The sequence below is a fragment of the Scyliorhinus torazame genome, chromosome 1 (assembly GCF_047496885.1).
Source record: "Scyliorhinus torazame isolate Kashiwa2021f chromosome 1, sScyTor2.1, whole genome shotgun sequence".
Lineage (NCBI taxonomy): Eukaryota > Metazoa > Chordata > Chondrichthyes > Carcharhiniformes > Scyliorhinidae > Scyliorhinus > Scyliorhinus torazame.
The window spans coordinates 234713322-234736571 of NC_092707.1; the positions used below are offsets into that span (position 1 = coordinate 234713322).

Below are 23250 nucleotides of genomic sequence, written 5' to 3' on the forward strand. Positions count from 1 at the left end.
ATGCCCCCTAGTTCTGCTTTCACCCGCCAGTGGAAACAACCTGCCCGCATCTATCCTGTCTATTCCCTTCATAATCTTATATATTTCTATAAGATCCCCCCTCATCCAATGAGTACAGTCCCAGTCTACTCAACCTCTCCTCGTAATCCAACGCCTTCAGCTCTGGGATTAACCTAGTGAATCTCCTCTGCTCACCCTCCAGTGCCAGTACGTCCTTCCTCAAGTAAGGAGACCAAAACTGAACACAATACTCCAGGTGTGGCCTCACTAACACCTTATACAATTGCAGCAGATCCACCCTAGTATTAAACTCCATCCCTCTAGCAATGAAGGACAAAATTCCATTTGCCTTCTTAATCACCTGTTGCACCTGTAAACCAACTTTTTGCGACTCATGCACTAGCACACCCAGGTCTCTCTGCACAGCAGCATGTTTTAATATTTTATCATTTAAATAATAATCCCTTTTGCTGTTATTCCTACCAAAATGGATAACCTCACATTTGTCAACATTGTATTCCATCTGCCAGACCCTAGCCCATTCACTTAGCCTATCCAAATCCCTCTGCAGACTTCCAGTATCCTCTGCACTTTTTGCTTTACCACTTATCTTAGTGTCGTCTGCAAACTTGGACACATTGCCCTTGGTCCCCAACTCCAAATCATCTATGTAAATTTTGAACAGTTGTGGGCCCAACACTGATCCCTGAGGGACACCACTAGCTACTGATTGCCAACCAGAGAAACACCCATTAATCCCCACTCTTTGCTTTCTATTAATTAACCAATCCTCTATCCATGCTACTACTTTCCCCTTAATGCCATGCATCTTTATCTTATGCAGCAACCTTTTGTGTGGCACCTTGTCAAAGGCTTTCTGGAAATCCAGATATACCACATCCATTGGCTCCCCGTTATCTACCGCACTGTTAATGTCCTCAGAAAATTCCACTAAATTAGTTAGGCATGACCTGCCCTTTATGAACCCATGCTGCGTCTGCCCAATGGGACAATTTCCATCCAGATGCCTCGCTATTTCTTCCTTGATGATAGATTCCAGCATCTTCCCTACTACCGAAGTTAAGCTCACTGGACTATAATTACCCGCTTTCTGCCTACCTCCTTTTTTAAACAGTGGTGTCACGTTTGCTAATTTCCAATCCGCCGGGACCACCCCAGAGTCTAGTGAATTTTGGTAAATTATCACTAGTGCATTTGCAATTTCCCTAGCCATCTCTTTTCGCACTCTGGGATGCATTCCATCAGGTCCAGGAGGCTTGTCTACCTTTAGCCCCATTAGTTTGCCCATCACTACCTCCTTGGTGATAAAAATCCTCTCAAGGTCTTCACCTGTCATAGCCTCATTTCCATCAGTCACTGGCATGTTATTTGTGTCTTCCACTGTGAAGACCGACCCAAAAAACCTGTTCAGTTCCTCAGCCATTTCCTCATCTCCCATTATTAAATCTGCCCTCTCATCCTCTAAAGGACCAATATTTACCTTAGCCACTCTTTTTTGTTTTATGTATTTGTAGAAACTTTTACTATCTGTTTTTATATTCTGAGCAAGTTTACTCTCATAATCTATCTTACTCTTCTTTATAGCTTTTTTAGTAGCTTTCTGTTGCCCCCTAAAGATTTCCCAGTCCTCTAGTCTCCCACTGATTTTTGCTACTTTGTATGTTTTTTCCTTCAATTTAATACTCTCCCTTATTTCCTTAGATATCCACGGTCGATTTTCCCTCTTTTGCCGTCCTTCCTTTTTGTTGGTATAAACCTTTGCTGAGCAATGTGAAAAATCACTTGGAAGGTTCTCCACTGTTCTTGAACTGTTTCACCATAAAGTCTTTGCTCCCAGTCTACCTTAGCTAGTTCTTCTCTCATCCCATTGTAATCTCCTTTGTTTAAGCACAAAACACTAGTGCTTGATTTTACCTTCTCACCCTCCATCTGTATTTTAAAATCCACCATATTGTGATCGCTCCTTCCGAGAGGATCCCTAACTATGAGTTCCTGAATCAATCCTGTCTCATTACAGAGGACCAGATCTAGGACCGCTTGTTCCCTCGTAGGTTCCATTACATACTGTTCTAGGAAACTATTGCGGATACATTCTATAAACTGCTCCTCAAGGCTGCCTTGACTGACCTGGTTAAACCAATCGACATGTAGATTAAAATCCCCCATGATAACTGCTGTACCATTTCTACATGCATCAGTTATTTCTTTGTTTATTGCCTGCCCCACCATAATGTTACTATTTGGTGGCCTATAGATTACTCCTATCAGTGACTTTTTCGCCTTACTGTTCCTGATTTCCACCCAAATGGATTCAACCTTATCCTCCATAGCACCGATGTCATCCCTTATTGTTGCCCGGATGTCATACTTAAATAACAGAGCTACACCACCTCCCTTACTATCCACTCTGTCCTTCCGAAAAGTTTGATGCTCTCGGATATTTAACTCCCAGTCGTGACCATCCTTTAACCATGTTTCAGTAATGGCCACTAAATCATAGCCATTCACGATGATTTGCGCCATCAACTCATTTACCTTATTCCGAATACTACGAGCATTCAGGTAAAGTACACTTATGTTGGCTTTTTTACCTCTGTTCTGAATCTTAACACCTCGATCAGTAACCTCTCCTAAGTTATATTTCCTCTTAACCTTTCTCCTAATTTCCCTTGTCGTTGAACCCATATCTTCATGTAACAACCTGCCGCGTCGCTTACCATTAATGTTTTCACTTCCCGTTTTATTCCTTTTAGTATTCCTGGTCCTATTCACTGAGCTCCCCTCAGTCACTGTACCTTGTACTGTCGCCCTTTTTGATTTTTGACTATGGCTTCTCTGCCTTACACTTTCCCCCTTACTGCCTTTTATTTCTGTCCCTGTTTTACTACCTTCCAACTTCCTGCATCGGTACCCATCCCCCTGCCACATTAATTTAAACTCTCCCCAACAGCTCTAGCAAACACCCCCCCTAGGACATCGGTTCCAGTCCTGCCTAGGTGCAGCCCGTCCGGTTTGTACTGGTCCCACCTCCCCCAGAACCGGTTCCAATGTCCCAGGAATTTGAATCCCTCCCTCTTGCACCATCTCTCGAGCCACGCATTCATCCTCTCTATCCTGACATTCCTACTCTGACTAGCTCGTGGCACTGATAGCAATCCTGAGATTACTACCTTTGAGGTCCTACTTTTTAGTTTAACTCCTAACTCCCTAAATTCAGCTTGTAGGACCTCGTCCCGTTTTTTACCTATATCGTTGGTGCCTATGTGCACCACGACAGCTGGCTGTTCACCCTCCCTCCCAGAATGTCCTGCAGCCGCTCCGAGACATCCTTGACCCTTGCACCAGGGAGGCAACATACCATCCTGGAGTCTCGATTGCATCCGCAGAACCGCCTGTCTATTCCCCTTACAATTGAGTCCCCTATCACTATAGCCCTGCCATTCTTCTTCCTGCCCAGCTGCGCAGCAGAGCCAGCCACGGTGCCATGAACCTGGCTGCTGCTGCCTTCCCCTGGTGAGCCATCTCCCTCAACAGTATCCAAAGCGGTATATCTGTTTTGCAGGGAGGTGACCGCAGAGGACACCTGCACTGCCTTCCTACTCTTGCTCTGTCTTTTGGTCGCCCATTTTCTATCTCCCTCAGTACCTTTCACCTGCGGTGTGACCAACTCACTAAACATGCTATCCACGATGTCCTCAGCATCGCGGATGCTCCAAAGTGAGTCCATCCACAGCTCCAGAGCCATCAAGCGGTCTAACAGGAGCTGCAACTGGACACACTTCTTGCACGTGAAGGAGCCAGGGCCAGTGGTTGTGTCCCTGAGCTCCCACATCGCACACGTGGAGCATGACACGGGTCTGAGATCTCCTGCCATGTCTTAAACCTTCGGTTAACTTCAACAACTACAATTTCAACAAAAAAACAACAAAGAAAAAATAAATAAATATACCAATGAAAAGAAACAGAAAAACAGAAACACTACTTACCAGTCACTTACCAGGGATAAAAAGCACTTCCTCCCCACCCAGCTTCGAATTCTCACCTAGATTCAAATTCCCAAACTCACTCTTAGCTGTGTCTCACTCCTGGCTCGGTCTTCTCTCTGACTCACTGGGAGAACTCACTGGGAGTGAGTTTACAAGTTGCTCTTTTTAAACTGTCCTGAATTGACTCCCCTCCCCCACCTGCTTTTAGATCAAGGTAGATTTAAGTGACTGACACTTAACTGCCAACCAGTTATGTGAGTGGGTGGGGCAGCCCTTGTTAACCCACACTGCACAATACTAGCTTAATTTAAATTAATTTAAACTCCTGAAATTTAAAAGGAGCTGCCTTACTGATTTAATTCAATTCCCACCTAGATTCAAATTCCCAAACTCACTCTTAGCTGTGTCTCACTCCTGGCTCTGTCTTCTCTGGCTCACTGGGAGAACATGGAGGGGTGAAGCTACAACACAGGACTATATGCAGGTCAAACAGTGAAAGCAGCATGCTATTGAAAAAGCGGAACACTCCTGCAACCAATGGACCAGACCAAAATTCTGAAATTCTGTCACGTCACATTGTGATAGGAGGAAGCAGTTAATTGAACATCCCTATCCCCAATGATGACAGAGCACAGCACATCAATGCAAAAGACAAAGCTGAAGCATTTGTAACCATCTTCCTCAGAAGTGAGTGGTACAACTCAGCTTGCTCCTGAAGTCCCGAATATCACTCTTCAGCCAGTTCACTTCACCTTGTGTGATATCAAGAAATTGCTGAGTTAAATGGAAACAGAAAAGGCTGCAGATCCCAACAACGTTCCAGCTGAGTGTTGAAGATTTGTTCTCTGCACTTGCCCCTCCCCCAGCCAGGTTCTTGTACACCGGCAACACCGGCATCTAACCCAAAATGTGGATATTGCCAAGATGAGGCCTGTACACAAAATGATGGGCAAATCCATTTCAGCAAATTGTCATGTGAGAGTGCCTTTAAGAAATGGATGTTTACGCAATGTACCTTTAAGAAATGCAGTGATGTCAGAGTGTGGGTGGAGTTGGGCTTTAGATCAGCCATTTTGCACTTTTTAGTTTCAGTTTGTAAAGAGCTTGGGTGTGTGTCTGTGTTTGCAGTGAGCTGGATCTGCTGTGATCTCCGCCATGAAAGACTATCTCTGGATCATTTGGGTGATTTAAACTCATAATAGTAAAGCCTTTAACCTGATGTGTTGCTGTTTAAAGGTGCTAAGTCTCTTGGATGTTGAAAGGAATAACTGCAGGATTATTTAGTGTTGTAATATTTTCGGGGTTATCTTTGAAGTAAGGGGTGTTAAGAGATCCAATGTTTATTTAAAAAGGTTAAGTTGAGTTCATGGAATAAACATTGTTTTGTTTTAAAAATCCTGGGCGGGATTCTCCACCCCCACGTCGAAGTGGCCGCGCCGTCGTGAACACCGTCGAGGTTCACAACGGTGCGGAACGGCCCCGGTCCCGACCGATTCAGGCCCTGACAATGGGCCAGTATCGGGGCCGCGTCTTCTACCCACGCCAGGCCTTGTCGCCCGCGTAAAAGCGGCGCCGAATAGATGACGCGGCCGGCGCCGCATAACGGACGTCATCCGCACATGTGCGGGTTGGCCGGCGCCAGCCCGTGCATGCGTGGTTGCCGTCCTGTCAAATCCGCCCCGCAAGAAGATGGGGGATGGATCTTGCGGGGCCGGGGAAGGAAGGAGGTCCTCCTTCAGAGAGGACGGCCCGACGATCAGTGGGCACCGATCGCGGGCCACCCCACATTCAAGGTGAAGCCCAGTGCAGGATCTACCCTCGCCCCCCCCCACAGCCACCCCCCCCCAGCGTTCACGCACCGCCCACGACTGTAGCGACCAGGTGTGGACGGCGCCGGGCGGGAACCCGCCGTTTTGGCCTGGCCGCTCGGCCCGTATGGGCCTCAGAATCGCGGGGGTGCCGGAGAATCGCCATTTTGGGTATCTCCGGCGATTCTCCGGCCTGCGGCCCGCGAAGCTCGACTGGCCCGTTCCCACCGCTCAGGAGAATCGCGGGAGGGCGTCGGACTGGCGTCCCCGGAAATTTCGGCGGCCCAGGCGATTCTCCCAATCGGCGTGGGAATGGAGAATCGCGCCCCATGTGTCTATAATTGTAATCCCATACCTGGAGAACAAGCCGTGTGCTTCAAAAGCCAACAATCCATTAAATGGGAAGGTTGGTTGAACTCCATGATACATTTTGGGGTTCTGAAAACACCTCTCCCATAACAATTGGGGGCCCGTCTGGGATTAAAGTCTATCTATTGGATTGGCTTTTGCGAACTTAAAGATATTGAAGGATTGTTGCTTTTCCGGTGTGGTGTTTAAGTGTGTTGTGGACAATGGCTCTTTCAGAGGCTCAGAAGTTTTTTGGGGGTGGAGACTGTCACACGCAGTACCTTACGGACAGAGACTAAAAGCAGACTGTTAGATTTGGCAAAAACATTGCAGTTAACATTACCTGACAAAATGCGAAAAGATTAGGTAATTATGGCGGTGGTTAAGCATTTAAAGTTGCATGAGATACCGTTTGACTCATTGGAAATGGCAAAAATTCAGTTGCAAATTGAACAAATGGAACATGAGAAAGAATTAAAGCGGCTTGAATACGAAAGAGAGAGAGAAGAAAAAGAAAATGAGAGAGAAGAAAGGAGAAAAGAAAGAATAGCCCTAGCAGAACAAAAAGAAAAAGAAAGGGAGATACAGAGCGGGGAAAAAGGTAAAGAGAGGGAGTTTGAACTTCAGAAAATGGCCATGAAACATGACAGTCAATTAAAATTGGCAGATGTAAAGGGAAACGTACAGTTGGATGATAGTGATGAGGATAGTGAGAAAGAGCGTCACAGTCGAAGACTTGGTGGGAATCTATTTAAATATGTCCAAGCATTGTCAAGGTTTGACGAGAAGGAAGTGGAAGCCTTTTTCATTTTGTTAGGGCAGCACGGCAGCATGGTGGTTAGCACAATTGTTTCACAGCTCCTGGGTCCCAGGTTCGATTCCCGGCTTGGTTCACTGTCTGTGCGGAGTCTGCACGTTCTCCCCTTGTGTGCGTGGGTTTCCTCCGGGTGCTCCGGTTTCCTCCCACAGTCCAAAGATGTGCAGGTTAAGTGGATTGGCCATGCTAAATTGCCCTTAGTGTTCAAAATTGCCCTTAGTGTTGGTTGGGGTTACTGGGTTATGGGGATAGGGTGGAGATGTGGGCTTGGGTAGGGTGCTCTTTCAAAGAGCCAGTGCACTCGATGGGCCGAATGGCCTCCTTCTGCACTGTAAATTCTATGATTCTATGACTCTAAATGAAATGACCACAGGACATGTGGGTATTACTGATTCAAACAAAGTGTTTGCATCACTACCGGAGGAGGTATCTGGAACGTATGAGGAGGTGAAGAAATCCATCTTAAGTGCATATGAGCTAGTGCCTGAAGCTTACAGTCAAAGGTTTAGAAATCTAAGGAAAGAATTTGGTCAAACATACATGGAGTTTGAAAGGCTCTAACAGAGTAATATTGATAGGTGGATAAGGGCTTTGAAAATAGACCAAACATATGAAGCTCTCAGAGAAATTATACTTTTGGAGGAGTTTAAAAATTCAATTCCTGATGTAGTGAGAACTCATGTGGAAGAACAGAGGGTTAAAACTGCAAGATTAGCAGCAGAAATGGCAGATGATTATGAATTAGTTCATAAATCAAAGCTTGGTTTCCGTCATCAGTTTCAGCCGGTGAGGGATAGAAACTGGGGACATGAGAAATACTCAAGTGGTAAAGGTAAAGGTGATCTGATGGGAGACAATAAAGAGAGTGTACCTCAGATTAAAAAAGAAATCCAGGAGGGTGGAAAAGAAAAGAAATGTTTCAAATGTTTTCACTGTGATTATCTAGGCCATGTACAGTCACAGTGTTGGTGGTTGAAGAAAAGCACTGGAAAGGCTGATGTGGTAAAACAGGATAAGACAGTATGATTTGTTAGAGTGGTAAAGGAAAGCCCAAGGGAAGGAGGTGCAAACGATTGTACCACCTGTTCAAGAAGTAATTGTTAAGAAGGTGGCAGATGTATTCAAAGAATTTACTTGTGTGGGTAAAGTTTACTCATGTGTATCAGGAGGAGCAGGTAAAGAAGTCACAATATTAAGAGATACAGGGGCTAGTCAATCTTTAATGGTAAGAGATGAGGAACTATGTAGTTTGGGAAGAATGTTGCCAGAAAAGGTGGTGATATGTGGAATTCAGGGTGAGAGGAGTAGCGTTCCATTATATAAGATAAGGTTTTCCAGTGAAGAGTGGTGAAGTGGTAGTAGGAGTAATAGAGAAACTATCTTGTCCAGGAATACAGTTTATCTTGGGTAATGATATAGCTGGATCGCAGGTGGGAGTGATGCCTACTGTGGTTGATAAGCCAGTGGAAAATCAGACAACTGAAGGGTTGAAGGACGAATATCCTGGGATTTATCCGGATTGTGTAGTAACCCGGTCGCAAAGTCACAGGTTAAGACAAGAGGAGAAACCAAAGAGTGAAGATGAAGTTGAAAGTGCAATTATCAGAATCGATTTTTGATCAGATGGTTGAAAAAGAACAAGAACAGGTGGAGGATGAGGCAGATATTTTTAGTTCAGGAAAATTGGTGGAGTTACAACAGAAAGATGTAGAAATAAAACGGATATATCAGAAAGCATATACGGAAGAGGAATCTGAGAGTATACCAGAGTGTTATTACCGTAAAAGTGATGTCTTCATGAGAAAATGGAGACCTGTACATATGCAGGCGGGTGAAAAGTGGGCAGAAGTTCATCAAGTAGTATTGCCGGTAAGGTATAGAAAGGAGGTGTTGTGAGTTGCACATGAGGTACCAGTGGGAGGTAATTTGGGAATAAGGAAAACTCAAGCTAAAATCCAGAAACATTTTTATTGGCCTGGACTACATAAAGATGTAGTTAAATGTTGTCAATCATGTCACACATGTCAAGTGATAGGGAAACCTCAAGCAGTGATAAAACCAGTGCCCTTAATACCCATTCCAGCATTTGAGGAACCTTTTACGAGGGTCATAATTGATTGTGTAGGACCGCTTTCTAAAACAAAAAGTGGGAATCAGTATCTTTTGACTATAATGGATGTGTCTACTAAGTTTCCAGAGGCCATTCCAGTATGTAATATTACAGCTAAAAGGATTGTGGAGGAGTTACTTAAATTCTTTACTAGAGATGGACTACCCACAGAAATTCAATCGGATCAAGGATCGAATTTTACTTCAAAGTTATTCAAAGAAGTTATGGATAGCTTAGGAATAAAACAATTTAAATCAACTGCGTACCATCCAGAATTGCAGGGAGCGTTAGAAAGGTGGCATCAGACATTAAAGACAATGTTGAGGGCATATTGTCAAGATTATCCATTGGCATAAAGGAATCCCATTCGTATTGTTTGCAATTAGGGATGCACCTAATGAGTCTACCAAATTTAGTCCTTTTGAACTAATTTTTGGTCATGAGGTAAGAGGACCACTTACATTGATTAAGGAAAAATTGGTGGGTAGAGATCGGAAATTACACTATTGGATTACGTGTCAAATTTTAAGGAACGATTAAATAGAGCAAGTGAATTGGCTGGACACATTTGAAAGTTGCACAAAATGTGATCACACGGGTGGCAGACAAGAAATCCGAAGTTCGTAGTTTTGTCAGTGGGGATAAAGTTTTAGTGTTGTTACCAGTGGTAGGTGAGCCTTTAAAAGCTAGGTTTTGTGGACCGTATCAGATTGAAAGGAAATTAAGTGAGATGAGTTATGTGGTAAAAACACCAGATAGAAGGAAGACTCACCGAGTGTGTCATGTGAATATGCTTAAAAGGTACTTTGAAAGGGAAGGAGAGAAAAAGGAAGTTTTAATGATTCTAACTCAAAATGACGAACCAAATCCAGATGACTGTGAATTTGACATACCTCAAATTAAATTGGAAAATGAGGATGTTCTTAAAAATTGGGATGAATTGTTAAGTTACCTTCCGGAGGAAAAACGAACTGACCTGAAAGGGTTATTGATATCACATGGGCAAGTTTGTAGAGATAAATTGCGAAGTACTAAAATGGCTATACATGATGTAGATGTGGGAAATGCTGTTCCTATCAAACAATATCCATATAGACTTAATCCTTTAAAATTGGCACAGGTTAACAGAGAGATTGAGAGTATGCTGAAGAATGGCATAATTAAAGTGGGTTGCAGCCAATGGGGCTCACCCATAGTGATGGTACCTAAACCAGACGGTACCCAATGGTTGTGTGTGGACTATCGAAAGGGGAATGCAGTTACAAGAACGGATTCTTATCCTATCCCACGTTTGACGGATTGCATTGAGAAAGTGGGACAATATGCTTTTATTTCCAACTTCCAGACATGGAAAGAACATTTAAAATATCATATGGAGTTCTTCGATCGACTTCAGGAGGCGGGTTTGGTGATGAACCGAGCCAAAAGTGAATTTGGAGAAGCCCGAATCACTTTCCTTGTGGAGTTTCCGATACCCTCAAGACGAAGGGAAATATTGCGATTTCTTAGCATGAGTGGATTTGATCGAACATTTGTGCAAATGTTTTGTAGCATGATTACTCCACTGACGGACTTGCTAAAGAAACATAAAAAATTTCAATGGACAGCAGACTTTCAACAGGCATTTAACTGCCTGAAAGCTGTGGTAACCACTGTTCCTGTATTGGAGAATTGCAACCGGCTCTGTGGTCAGATTGAACTAAATTATCTGATTCTGAAGAGAAATGCCAAGGAGTAGAGGAATGGATGGATCGTGCAGAGACTTTGTTCAAAGAGACTGTCAATCGAGAAGGATTTCGGTTGGAGGAAGAAGAACAAAGAAAAATTGACTATATTATTATACCTGTTAGTGTGTGTTGTTTTTTTTAAAAACGAAAAGGTATATTTACTGTGTAAATTTCTTAGTGGCTGGTGCAAAAGTGAAAAATGAAACCATCTTGAAGTTGAGTGTTTATTTTTTTTCTTGCGGGGAGGTGTCATGTGAGAGTGCCTTTAAGAAATGGATGTTTACGCACTGTACCTTTAAGAAATGCAGTGATGTCAGAGTGTGGGTGGAGCTGGGCTTTAGATCAGCCACTTTGCCGTTTTTAGTGTCAGTTTGAAAAGAGCTTGGGTGCGTGTCAGTGTTTGTAGTGAGCTGGATCTGCTGTGATCTCTGCCATGAAAGACTATCTCTGGATAATTTGGGTGATTTAAACTCATAATAGTAAAGCCTTTAACCTGATGTGTTTCTGTTTAAAGGTGTTAAGTCTCTTGGATGTTGAAAGGAATAACTGCAGGATTATTTAGTGTTGTAATATTTTCGGGGTTATCTTTGAAGTAAGGGGTGTTAAGAGATCCAATGTTTATTTAAAAAGGTTAAGTTGAGTTCATGGAATAAACATTGTTTTGTTTTAAAAACCACATGTCCATAATTGTAATCCCATTCCTGGAGAACAAGCCGTGTGCTTCAAAAGCTAACAATCCATTAAAGGGGAAGGTTGGTTGAACTCCATGATACATTTTGGGGTTCTGAAAACACCTCTCCCATAACATAATTACCACGCGTCAGTCTAGGTTCAATCATCAGCATAGTGATGGAAGGTATCACCACTTGACCACTGCGCCCACACCAGTCACGCCCACACCGATCCTCCCTTTCCCCACAATGCCCCAGGTCCACCCCCACACCACTCAGTCCTTCCGCCACAATGCCTTGACCCCCATCTTTCCCCACATCAGCACCCTCCCCACACTCTGACCTTCCCAAACACTTCCCTCTTCTACCCATCCCTCTTCCTCTCCTTCCCCTCCCTCTCTATAGCTCCTCCCACTCCCACAAGCTCCTCTTACCCCACCAGGCACTCCCTCCTACCCGCATCGGCCCCTCCATCCTTCCTACACCCAGCCTACCTCTTGGCAGCCCCTTCCTCCTACCCACACCAGCCTCTCCCGCCTACCCCCATCCTACCCCCCACCAGCCCCTCGCTCCTACCCCCAGCAGCCACTCCCTCCTACCCCCAACAGCCACTCACTCCTACAACCCCAGCAGCCACTCCCTCCAACCCCTCCCTCCTACCCCCCCACCAGCCATTCCCCTACCCCCTCACCAGCCCCTCCCTCCTATCCCCCACCAGCCCCTCCCTCCTACCCCCCACCAGCCCCTCCTACCCCCCCACCAGCCATTCCCCTACCCCCTCACCAGCCCCTCCCTCCTATCCCCCACCAGCCCCTCCCTCCTACCCCCCACCAGCCCTCACTCCCCCCACCAGCCCTCCCTCCCGCCCCGCACTAGCCCCTCCCTCCCACCACCCACCAGCCCCTCCCTCCTACCCCCCACCAGCCCCTCCCACCTATCCCCCACCAGCCCCTCCCTCCTACCCCCCACCAGCCCCTCCCTTTCTCCTACCCCCCACCAGTCCCTCCCTCCCTCCTACACCCCAACAGCCCCTCCCTCCTACACCCCACCAGCCCCTCCCTCCCTCCTACCCCCCACCAGCCCCTCCCTCCCACCTACACCCCACCAACCCCTCCCTCCTAACCCCCACCAGCCCCTCCCTCCCTCCCCCACCAGCCCCTCCCTCCCTCCCCCACCAGCCCCTCCTTCCCTCCCCCCACCAGCCCCTCCTTACCACTCCCTCCCTCCCGCTCCCCCACCTGCCCCTCCCTCCTTCCTACCCCCCCACCAGCCCATCTCTCCTACGACCCCAGTCCCTCCCTCCAACCCCCACCAGCCCCTCCCTCCTACCCCCCACCAGCCCCTGCCTCCCACCCCCTCCAGCCCCTGCCTCCCACCCCCCACCAGCCCGTGCCTCCCACCCCCCACCATCCCCTCTCAACCCCACCAGCCCCTCCCTCCCTCCACCAGCCCCTCCCTCCCCCCACCAGCCCCTCCCTCCCTCCACCAGCCCCTTCCTCTCTCCATCCATCCCTCCTTCCATCCATCCCTCCTAACCCCCACCAGCCGCTCCCCCGCTCCCCCCACCAGCTCTCCTTCAACCCTGCCCTAGCCCCTCCCTCCCACCCCCCCACCAGCCACTCCTTCCCCCCACCAGCCCCTCCCTCCCTCCTACCGCCCGCCAGCCCCTCCCTCCCTCCTACTCCCCACCAGCCCCTCCCTCCCACCCCGCACTAGCCCCTCCCTCCCACCACCCACCAGCCCCTCCCACCTACCCCCCACCAGCCCCTCCCACCTACCTCCCACCAGCCCCGCCCTCTTCCTACACCACACCAGCCCCTACCTCCCTCCTACCCCCCACTAGCCCCTCCCTCCTATCCCCCACCAGCCCCTCCCCCCACCAGCCCCTCCCTCCCTCCCCCACCAGCCCCTCCTTCCCTCCCCCACCAGCCCCTCCCTCCCTCCCCCACCAGCCCCTCCTTCAATCCCCCACCAGCCCCTCCTTACCACTCCCTCCCTCCGCTCCCCCACCTGCCCCTCCCTCCTTCCTACCCCCCCACCAGCCCATCTCTCCTACGACCCCAGTCCCTCCCTCCAAACCCCCACCAGCCCCTCCCTCCTACCCCCCACCAGCCCCTGCCTCCCACCCCCCTCCAGCCCCTGCCTCCCACCCCCCACCAGCCCGTGCCTCCCACCCCCCACCAGCCCCTCCCTCCCCCCACCAGCCCCTCCCTCCCTCCCTCCACCAGCCCCTTCCTCTCTCCATCCATCCCTCCTTCCATCCATCCCTCCTAACCCCCACCAGCCGCTCCCCCCGCTCCCCCCACCAGCCCTCCCTTCAACCCTGCCCTAGCCCCTCCCTCCCACCCCCCACCAGCCCCTCCTTCCCCCCACCAGCCCCCTCCCTCCCTCCTACCGCCCGCCAGCCCCTCCCTCCCTCCCACCCCCACCAGCCCCTCCTTCCCCCCACCAGCCCCTCCCTCCCACCTACCGCCCGCCAGCCCCTCCCTCCCTCCTACTCCCCACCAGCCCCTCCCTCCCACCCCGCACTAGCCCCTCCCTACCACCACCAACCAGCCCTTCCCACCTACCCCCCACCAGCCCCTCCCACCTACCCCCCACCAGCCCCGCCCTCCCTCCTACCCCCCACTAGCCCCTCCCTCCTATACCCCACCAGCCCTCCCTCCCCCCACCAGCCCTCCCTCCCACCCCGCACTAGCCCCTCCCTCCACCACCCACCAGCCCCTCCCTCCTACCCCCCACCAGCCCCTCCCTCCCTCCTATCCCCTACCAGCCCCTCCCTCCCTCCCTCCTACACCCCACCAGCCTCTCCCTCCCTCCCCCCACCAGCTCATCCTTCCTACTGCCCACCAGCCCCTCACTCCTACTGCCCACCAGCCCCTCCATCTCTCCTACCCCCCACCAGTCCCTCCCTCCCTCCTACACCCCACCAGCTCCTCCCTCCTACCCCCCACCAGCCTCTGCCTCCCATCCCCCTCCAGCCCCTGCCTCCCACCCCCACCATCCCCTCTCAACCCCCACCAGCCCCTCCCTCCCCCCACCAGCCCCTCCCTCCCCCCACCAGCCCCTCCCTCCCTCCACCAGCCCCTTCCTCTCTCCATCCATCCCTCCTTCCATCCATCCCTCCTAACCCCCACCAGCCGCTCCCCCGCTCCCCCCACCAGCTCTCCCTTCAACCCTGCCCTAGCCCCTCCCTCCCACCCCCCACCAGCCCTTCCTTCCCCCCACCAGCCCCTCCCTCCCTCCTACCCCCCACCAGCCCTTCCCTCCATCCTACTCCCCACCAGCCCCTCCCTCCATCCTACTCCCCACCAGCCCCTCCCTCCCCCCTACCAGCCCCTCCCTCCCTCCTACCCCCCGCCAGCCCCTCCCACCCTCCTACTCCCCACCAGCCCCTCCCTCCCACCCCGCACTAGCCCCTCCCTCCCACCACCCACCAGCCCCTCCCACCTACCACCCACCAGCCCCTCCCACCTACCCCCCACCAGCCCCTCCCTCCTTCCTACACCACACCAGCCCCCCCCTCCCTCCTAACCCCCACTAGCCCCTCCCTCCTATCCCCACGAGCCCCTCCCTCCTACCCCCCACCAGCCCCTCCCACCTACCCCCACCAGCCCCTCCCTCCAACCACCCACCAGCCCTTCCCACCTACCCCCCACCAGCCCCTCCCACCTACCCCCCACCAGCCCCGCCCTCCCTCCTACCCCCCACTAGCCCCTCCCTCCTATACCCCACCAGCCCTCCCTACCCCCACCAGCCCTCCCTCCCACCCCGCACTAGCCCCTCCCTCCCACCACCCACCAGCCCCTCCCTCCTACCCCCCCACCAGCCCCTCCCTCCCTCCTATCCCCCAACAGCCCCTCCCTCCCTCCCTCCTACACCCCACCAGCCTCTCCCTCCCTCCCCCCACCAGCTCATCCTTCCTACTGCCCACCAGCCCCTCCCTCCTACCCCCCACCAGCCCCTCACTCCTACTGCCCACCAGCCCCTCCCTCTCTCCTGCCCCCCACCAGTCCCTCCCTCCCTCCTACACCCCACCAGCCCCTCCCTCCTACCCCCCACCAGCCCCTGCCTCCCACCCCCCTCCAAGCCCCTGCCTCCCACCCCCACCAACCCCTCTCAACCCCCACCAGCCCCTCCCTCCCCCCACCAGCCCCTCCCTCCCCCCACCAGCCCCTCCCTCCCTCCCTCCACCAGCCCCTTCCTCTCTCCATCCATCCCTCCTTCCATCCATCCCTCCTAACCCCCACCAGCCGCTCCCCCGCTCCCCCCCACCAGCTCTCCCTTCAACCCTGCCCTAGCCCCTCCCTCCCACCCCCCACCAGCCCCTCCTTCCCCCCACCAGCCCCTCCCTCCCTCCTACCCCCCACCAGCCCTTCCCTCCATCCTACTCCCCACCAGCCCCTCCCTCCCCCCTACCAGCCCCTCCCTCCCTCCTACCCCCCGCCAGCCCCTCCCACCCTCCTACTCCCCACCAGCCCCTCCCTCCCACCCCGCACTAGCCCCTCCCTCCCACCACCCACCAGCCCCTCCCACCTACCCCCCCCACCAGCCCCTCCCACCTACCCCCCACCAGCCCTCCCTCCTTCCTACACCACACCAGCCCCCCCCTCCCTCCTACCCCCCACTAGCCCCTCCCTCCTATCCCCCACGAGCCCCTCCCTCCTACCCCCCACCAGCCCCTCCCACCTACCCCCCACCAGCCCCTCCCTCCACCCTACACTCCACCAGCCCCTCCCTCCCTCCCCCCACCAGCCCCTCCCTCCCTCCCCCCACCAGCCCCTCCCTCCCTCCACCAGCCACTTCCTCCCTCCATCCATCCCTCCTAACCCCCACCAGCCCCTCCCTCCTACCCCCCACCAGCCCTTCCCTCCCTCCTACCCCCCAACAGCCCCTCCCTCCTACCCCCACCAGCCGTTCCCTCCTACCCCCACCAGCCCCTCCCTCCTACCCCCCACCAACCGCTCCCCCGCTCCCCCACCAGCCCTCCCTTCCACCCCGCACTAGCCCCTCCCTCCCACCCCTCACCAGCCCCTCCCTCCCACCCCCCACCAGCCCCTCCCTCCTACCCCCCACCAACCGCTCCCCCGCTCCCCCCCACCAGCCCTCCCTTCCACCCCACACTAGCCCCTCCCTCCCACCCCGCACTAGCCCCTCCCTCCCACCCCTCACCAGCCCCTCCCTCCCCTCACCAGCCCCTCCCTCCCACCCCCCACCAGCCCCTCCCTCCTACCCACCACCACCAGCCCCTCCCTCCTTCCGCCCACCAGCCCCTCCTTCCTACTGCCCACCAGCCCCTCCCTCCTACCCCCGCACTAGCCCCTCCCTCCCACCCACCCCCGCACTAGCCCCTCCCTCCCACCCCTCACCAGCCCCTCCCTCCTACCCCCCACCAGCCCCTCCCTCCTTCCGCCCACCAGCCCCTCCTTCCCCCCATCAGCCCTTCCCTCCCTCCTACACCCCACCAGCACCCCACACCCCTACCCAGCCTCTCCCTCCCTCCTACCCCCCACCAGCCCCATCCTCCCTCCCTCCCCCACCAGTCCCTCCCTCCCCCTCCCCCACCAGCCCCTCCCTCCTTCCTACCCCCCACCAGCCACTCTCTCCTACCCCCCCCAGTCCCTCCCTCCCTCCTACCCCCCAGTCCCTCCCTCCAACCCCCCACCAGCCCTCCCTCCTACCCCGCACCAGCCCCTCCCACCTACCCCCCACCAGCCCCTGCCTCCCACCCCCCACCATCCCCTCCCTCCCTCCCCCCACCATCCCCTCCCTCCCTCCCCATCCCCTCCCTCCCTCCCCATCCCCTCCTTCCCCCACCATCCCCTCCTTCCCCCACCATCCCCTCCCTCCCATCCCCCACCATCCCCTCCCACCCCCCACCATCCCCTCCCTCCCTCCCCATCCCCTCCTTCCCCCACCATCCCCTCCCTCCCATCCCCCACCATCCCCTCCCACCCCCCACCATCCCCTCCCTCCCTCCCACCCACCCCCCACCAGCCCCTCCCCTCCTTCCTACCCCCCCACCAGCCCCTCTCTCCTACCCCCCCCCCAGTCCCTCCCTCCCTCCTACCCCCCCCAGTCCCTCCTCCAACCCCCCACCAGCCCCTCCCTCCTACACCCCACCAGCCCCTCCCTCCTAGACCGCACCAGCCCCTCCCTCCTACCGCGCACCAGCCCTCCCTCCTACTCCCCACCAGCCCCTGCCTCCCACCCCCCACCATCCCCTCCCTCCCTCCCCCCCTCCCTCCCCCCACCATCCCCTCCCTCCCACCCCCCACCATCCCCTCCCACCCCCCCACCATCCCCTCCCACCCCCCCACCATCCCCTCCCTCCCACCCCCCACCATCCCCTCCCACCCCCCACCAGCCCCTCCCTCCCTCCTTCCTACCCCCCACCAGCCCCTCTCTCCTACCCCCCCAGTCCCTCCCTCCCTCCTACCCCCCAGTCCCTCCCCTCCAACCCCCCCACCATCCCCTCCCTCCTACCCCCCACCAGCCCCTCCCTCCCAACCCCCACTCCCTCCCACCCACCCACACCCCACCAGCCGCTCCCCTCCCTCCTCCCACCATCCCCTCCCTCCCTCCACCATTCCCTCCCTCCCTCCCCCCACCATCCCCTCCCCCCACCATCCCCTCCCTCCCCCACCATCCCCTCCCTCCCTCCCCCACCATCCCCTCCCTCCCTCCCCCCACCATCCCCTCCCTCCCTCCCCCCACCATCCCCTCCCTCCCTCCCCCCACCATCCCCCTCCCTCCCTCCCCCCACCATCCCCTCCCTCCCTCCCTCCACCATCCCCTCCCTCCCTCCCTCCACCATCCCCTCCCTTCCCTCCCTCCACCATCCCCTCCCTCTCCTCCCTCCCTCCACCATCCCCTCCCTCCCTCCCTCCACCATCCCCTCCCTCCACCATCCCCTCCCTCCCTCCCTCCACCATCCCCTCCCTCCACCATCCCCTCCCTCCCCACCCACCCCCCGCCAGCCCCTCCCTCCCACCCCCCCGCCAGCCCTCCCTCCCACCCCCCACCAGCCCCTCCCTCCCACCCCCCCACCAGCCCCTCCCTCCTACCCCCCACCAGCCCCCTCACTCCCTCACCCCACCAGCCCCTCCCTCCCTCCCCCACCAGCCCCTCCTTCCCTCCCCTACCAGCCCCTCCTTACCACTCCCTCCCTCCCCCTCCCCACCTGCCCCTCCCACCTTCCGACCCTCCCCCACCAGCCCATCTCTCCTACGCCCCCAGTCCCTCCCTCCAACCCCCCACCAGCCCCTCCTTCCAACCCCCACCAGCCCCTCCCTCCCTCCCCCACCAGCCCCTCCCTCCCTCCCCCACCAGCCCCTCCTTCCCTCCCCTACCAGCCCCTCCTTACCACTCCCTCCCTCCCCCTCCCCACCTGCCCCTCCCACCTTCCGACCCTCCCCCACCAGCCCATCTCTCCTACGCCCCCAGTCCCTCCCTCCAACCCCCCACCAGCCCCTCCTTCCAACCCCCACCAGCCCCTCCCTCCCTCCCCCACCAGCCCCTCCCTCCCCTCCCCCACAAGCCCCTCCCTCCCTCCCCCACCAGCCCCTCCTTCCCTCCCCTACCAGCCCCTCCTTACCACTCCCTCCCTCCCCCTCCCCACCTGCCCCTCCCACCTTCCGACCCTCCCCCACCAGCCCATCTCTCCTACGCCCCCAGTCCCTCCCTCCAACCCCCCACCAGCCCCTGCCTCCCAACACCCTCCAGCCCACCTCCCACCCCCCACTCCCTCCCTCCTACCCCCCACCAGCCCCTGCCTCCCACCCCCCACCATCCCCTCTCATCCCCACCAGCCCCTCCCTCCCTCCACCAGCCCCTCCCTCCCTCCACCAGCCCCTTCCTCCCTCCATCCCTCCTTCCATCCATCCCTCCTAATCCCCACCAGCCCCTCCCTCCTACCCCCCACCAGCCCCTCCCTCCCTCCTACCCCCCACCAGCCCCTCCCTCCCACCCCCCACCAGCCCCTCCCTCCTTCCATCCATCCCTCCTACCCCCACCAGCCGTTCCCTCCTACCCCCAACCAGCCCCTCCCACCTACCCCCACCAGCCGCTCCCCCGCTCCCCCCACCAGCCCTCCCTTCCACCCCGCACTAGCCCCTCCCTCCCACCAGCCCCTCCCTCCCACCCCCCACCAGCCCCTCCCTCCTACCCCCCACCAGCCCCTCCCTCCTACCCCCCACCAGCCGCTACCACCTTCCGCCCACCAGCCGCTCCCTCCTACCCCCCCACCAGCCCCTCCCTCCCTCCTACCCCCCACCAGCCCCTCCCTCCTACCCCCCACCAGCCCCTCCCTCCCTCCTACCCCCAACCAGCCCCTCCCACCTACCCCCACCAGCCGCTCCCCCGCTCCCCCCACCAGCCCTCCCTTCCACCCCGCACTAGCCCCTCCCTCCCACCAGCCCCTCCCTCCCACCCCCCACCAGCCCCTCCCTCCTACCCCCCACCAGCCCCTCCCTCCTACCCCCCACCAGCCGCTACCACCTTCCGCCCACCAGCCGCTCCCTCCTACCCCCCACCAGCCCCTCCCTCCCTCCCTCCCTCCTACCCCCCACCAGCTCCTCCTTCCTACTGCCCACCAGCCCCCTCCCTCCTACCCCCCACCAGCCCCTCCCTCCTATCCCCCACCAGCCCCTCCTTCCCCCCCATCAGCTCTTCCCTCCCTCCTACACCCCACCAGCACCCCCTCCCCTACACCCCACCAGCCTCTCCCTCCCTCCTACCCCCCACCAGCCCCATCCTCCCTACTTCCTACCCCCCACCAGCCCCTCTCTCCTACCCACCCCAGTCCCTCCCTCCCACCCCCCAGTCCCTCACTCCAACCCCCCACCAGCCCCTCCCTCCTATCCCGCACCAGCCCCTCCCTCCTACCCCCCACCAGCCCCTGCCTCCCACCCCCACCCTCCCTCCTCCCACCATCCCCTCCCTCCCCACCATCCCCTCCCACTCCCACTCCCCACCATCCCCACTCTCCCTCCCACCACCCACCCCCCCCACTCTCCCTCCCACCACCCACCCCCCCCCACTCTCCCTCCCACCACCCACCCCCCCCACTCTCCCTCCCACCACCCACCCCCCCCACTCTCCCTCCCACCACCCACCCCCCCCCACTCTCCCTCCCACCACCCACCCCCCCCCCACTCTCCCTCCCACCACCCACCCCCCCCCCACTCTCCCTCCCACCACCCACCCCCCCCCACCAGCCCCTCCCCCCACCAGCCCCTCCCCCCACCAGCCCCTCCCCCCACCAGCCCCTCCCTCCTTCCTACCCCTCACCAGCCCCTCTTTCCTACTCCCCCAGTCCCTCCCTCCCTCCTACCCCCCAGTCCCTCCCTCCAACCCCCCCAGTCCCTCCCTCCAACCTCCCACCAGCCCCTCCCTCCCCCCACCAGCCCCTCCCTCCCTCCCCTCACCAGCCCCTCCCTCCCTCCCCTCACCAGCCCCTCCCTCCCTCCCCTCACCAGCCCCTCCCTCCCTCCCCCCACCAGCCCCTCCCCCCACCATCCCCTCCCTCCCTCCCCCCACCATCCCCTCCCTCCCTCCCCCCATCCCCTCCCTCCCTCCCCCCACCATCCCCTCCCTCCACCATCCCCTCCCTCCCTCCCCCCACCATTCCCTCCTCCCTCCCACCCCCCACCATTCCCTCCCCCCACCAGCCCCTCCCTCCCACCCCCCACCCCCCACCAGCCCCTCCCTCCCACCCCCCACCCCCCACCAGCCCCTCCCTCCCACCCACCCCCCACCAGCCCCTCCCTCCCACCCCCCACCAGCCCCTCCCTCCCACCCCCCACCAGCCCCTCCCTCCCACCCCCCACCAGCCCCTCCCTCCCACCCATCCCCCACCAGCCCCTCCCTCCCACCCATCCCCCACCAGCCCCTCCCTCCCACCCATCCCCCACCAGCCCCTCTCTCCCACCCCCCAACCCCTCCTCCCACCCCCCCAACCAGCCCCACCCACCAGCCCCTCCCTCCATCCCTCCTACCCCCCACCAGCCCCTCCCTCCATCCCTCCTACCCCCACCAGCCGTTCCCTCCTACCCCCCACCAGCCCCTCCCTCCTTCCTACCCCGCACCAGCCGTTCCCTCTCCCTCAGTTTGCACCATTTCCCGCCGCCTCCAGCCGCGGTGTGGGAGCTGCTGCGTCCTCGGTCTCCAAGCGACCGCCTGGAATGCTTGGGGCGGATCGAGTGAGAGCTGCGGCCGGAGGGAGACGGAAGGAGTGAGTGGGGCAAAGGGGGAGGTCAGTCAGCCCGGGGGACGGGCGTTATTGGGGACTTTACTTTGGGGGGGGGGGGTTAATTTGCAATGTTTGTAAAACGTCCCGAAATCTGTGCAAAGCTTCCACTTTATGGAAAAACTTTGAGTTTCCTTCATTCACATTTCTTACTCTGACAGAAAAATAAAAACAAATCGAGGAAGTTATTAAATTAACTTTTTTTTTTAAAAAAAAGCTTTGCCATTGGGGGGTCAGGTTCCCCTTTTTGGCTCCCAGTTCCCCTTTTTCTTCCATTCACGAGAGTGAAGAGACCCAGATTTGGAAAGTCTGCTTTTCCTCGCGGTCGGCGTCAATTGCTGTTGGGGACTTGTGAATGGAGGAAGCAAAAATTAAATATCAGCATCGTTCACTGGACAAACCGCATGATAGTCACTCAGCACCAGCCTCGAGTTAACTGCAGAAAGGAATTTAAAGCTGTTATTACAGATACTTCCGTCCAAAAATCAATTGTCTCGTTTCTGAGGTTGATTTTCAATTTTTAATTGCTCAGTTGGAGGGGTTTAAAAAAAATAACAGCAACTGTTTAAATAAAAAAGTTATTTTGGACTTCAGAAATATCCAGTCCAATAGCTTACTGATATTTGCTGCTTTGAAATTACATGGCCCGTCGCTAAGTACCATAAGTTTATTCAGTAATATATAAATAAATAAGCCAAGAATGTTATAAATAAATGTAAATGTCCCCATACCAGAGGACCAGACGCTGCTTTCCTCTTTTGAGAGAGAGCTGACTGGTGGTGATTTAACCCGAGGATCACCACACCCCAGGCGAGGGCAAGGTTGAGAAGGATAACCTCATGGATAACTTCAGCCGGTACGGGAATTGAACCCATGCTGTTGGCGTCCCTCCGCATCACGAACCAGAAACAAACCTACATCTACTACCTGTGACAAAATGACGATACTATATTCTTAAAATGTTAATTGCTGGGCGTGAAAATGATTGACATCCTATTTTTAGTTAATGTGAGGACTCTTCCATCGATAAATCCATCAGAGCTGTTAGTGGTGACCTTCAGAAAATGTAGACCCAGAGAATAAATGTCTCTGCAAGTGTACTTTTAGTTGCCATAGCTTGTTATAGACAGCCTGAATTGTCATCCGATGCTCCAAAGGACAAGGATGTGTCTTATTGGTCCTCAAGTAGCTGCTAGTGTAGAAATATGATGGTATTGAATTTAGTGCAACCACTATTATCTCTGTTCAAGGATGATGGGAGAATTATAATACCGATCAGCCAGTTTGCACCGAGAACATGGGCCAAAGTAGAATGCTCTGGACCCATAATAGCTTGCTAGTAATCCTGCCCTAGTTCAAAATTTGTCCATCAACAATCAAAACCAGGCTCTTCAAATCAGGTAGGTACAGATTGATACATTCTACAGTGAGCTCAATCAACAATCGATATTTTATAGAAACTTGGATCAGGTAAATATTTACAACTTCCAAAGTTTTCAGTTTTTTTCTGTAG

The 23250-nt window shown here is 55.8% G+C and overlaps 1 protein-coding gene across 2 annotated transcripts in view; it reads left to right on the forward strand.

Annotated features, from left to right (window-relative positions):
* Nucleotides 1-21613: 21613 nt before the first annotated feature.
* Nucleotides 21614-23250, forward strand: part of LOC140419553 (uncharacterized) — a 215735-nt gene continuing 214098 nt past the window's right edge. The window contains exon 1 of one of the 2 annotated variants that reach the window (XM_072503474.1): nt 21614-21722. The gene's annotated coding sequence lies outside the window, so the exon portion shown is untranslated. The remainder of the gene's footprint in view (nt 21723-23250) is intronic. The other variant, XM_072503458.1, reaches the window with a different exon arrangement.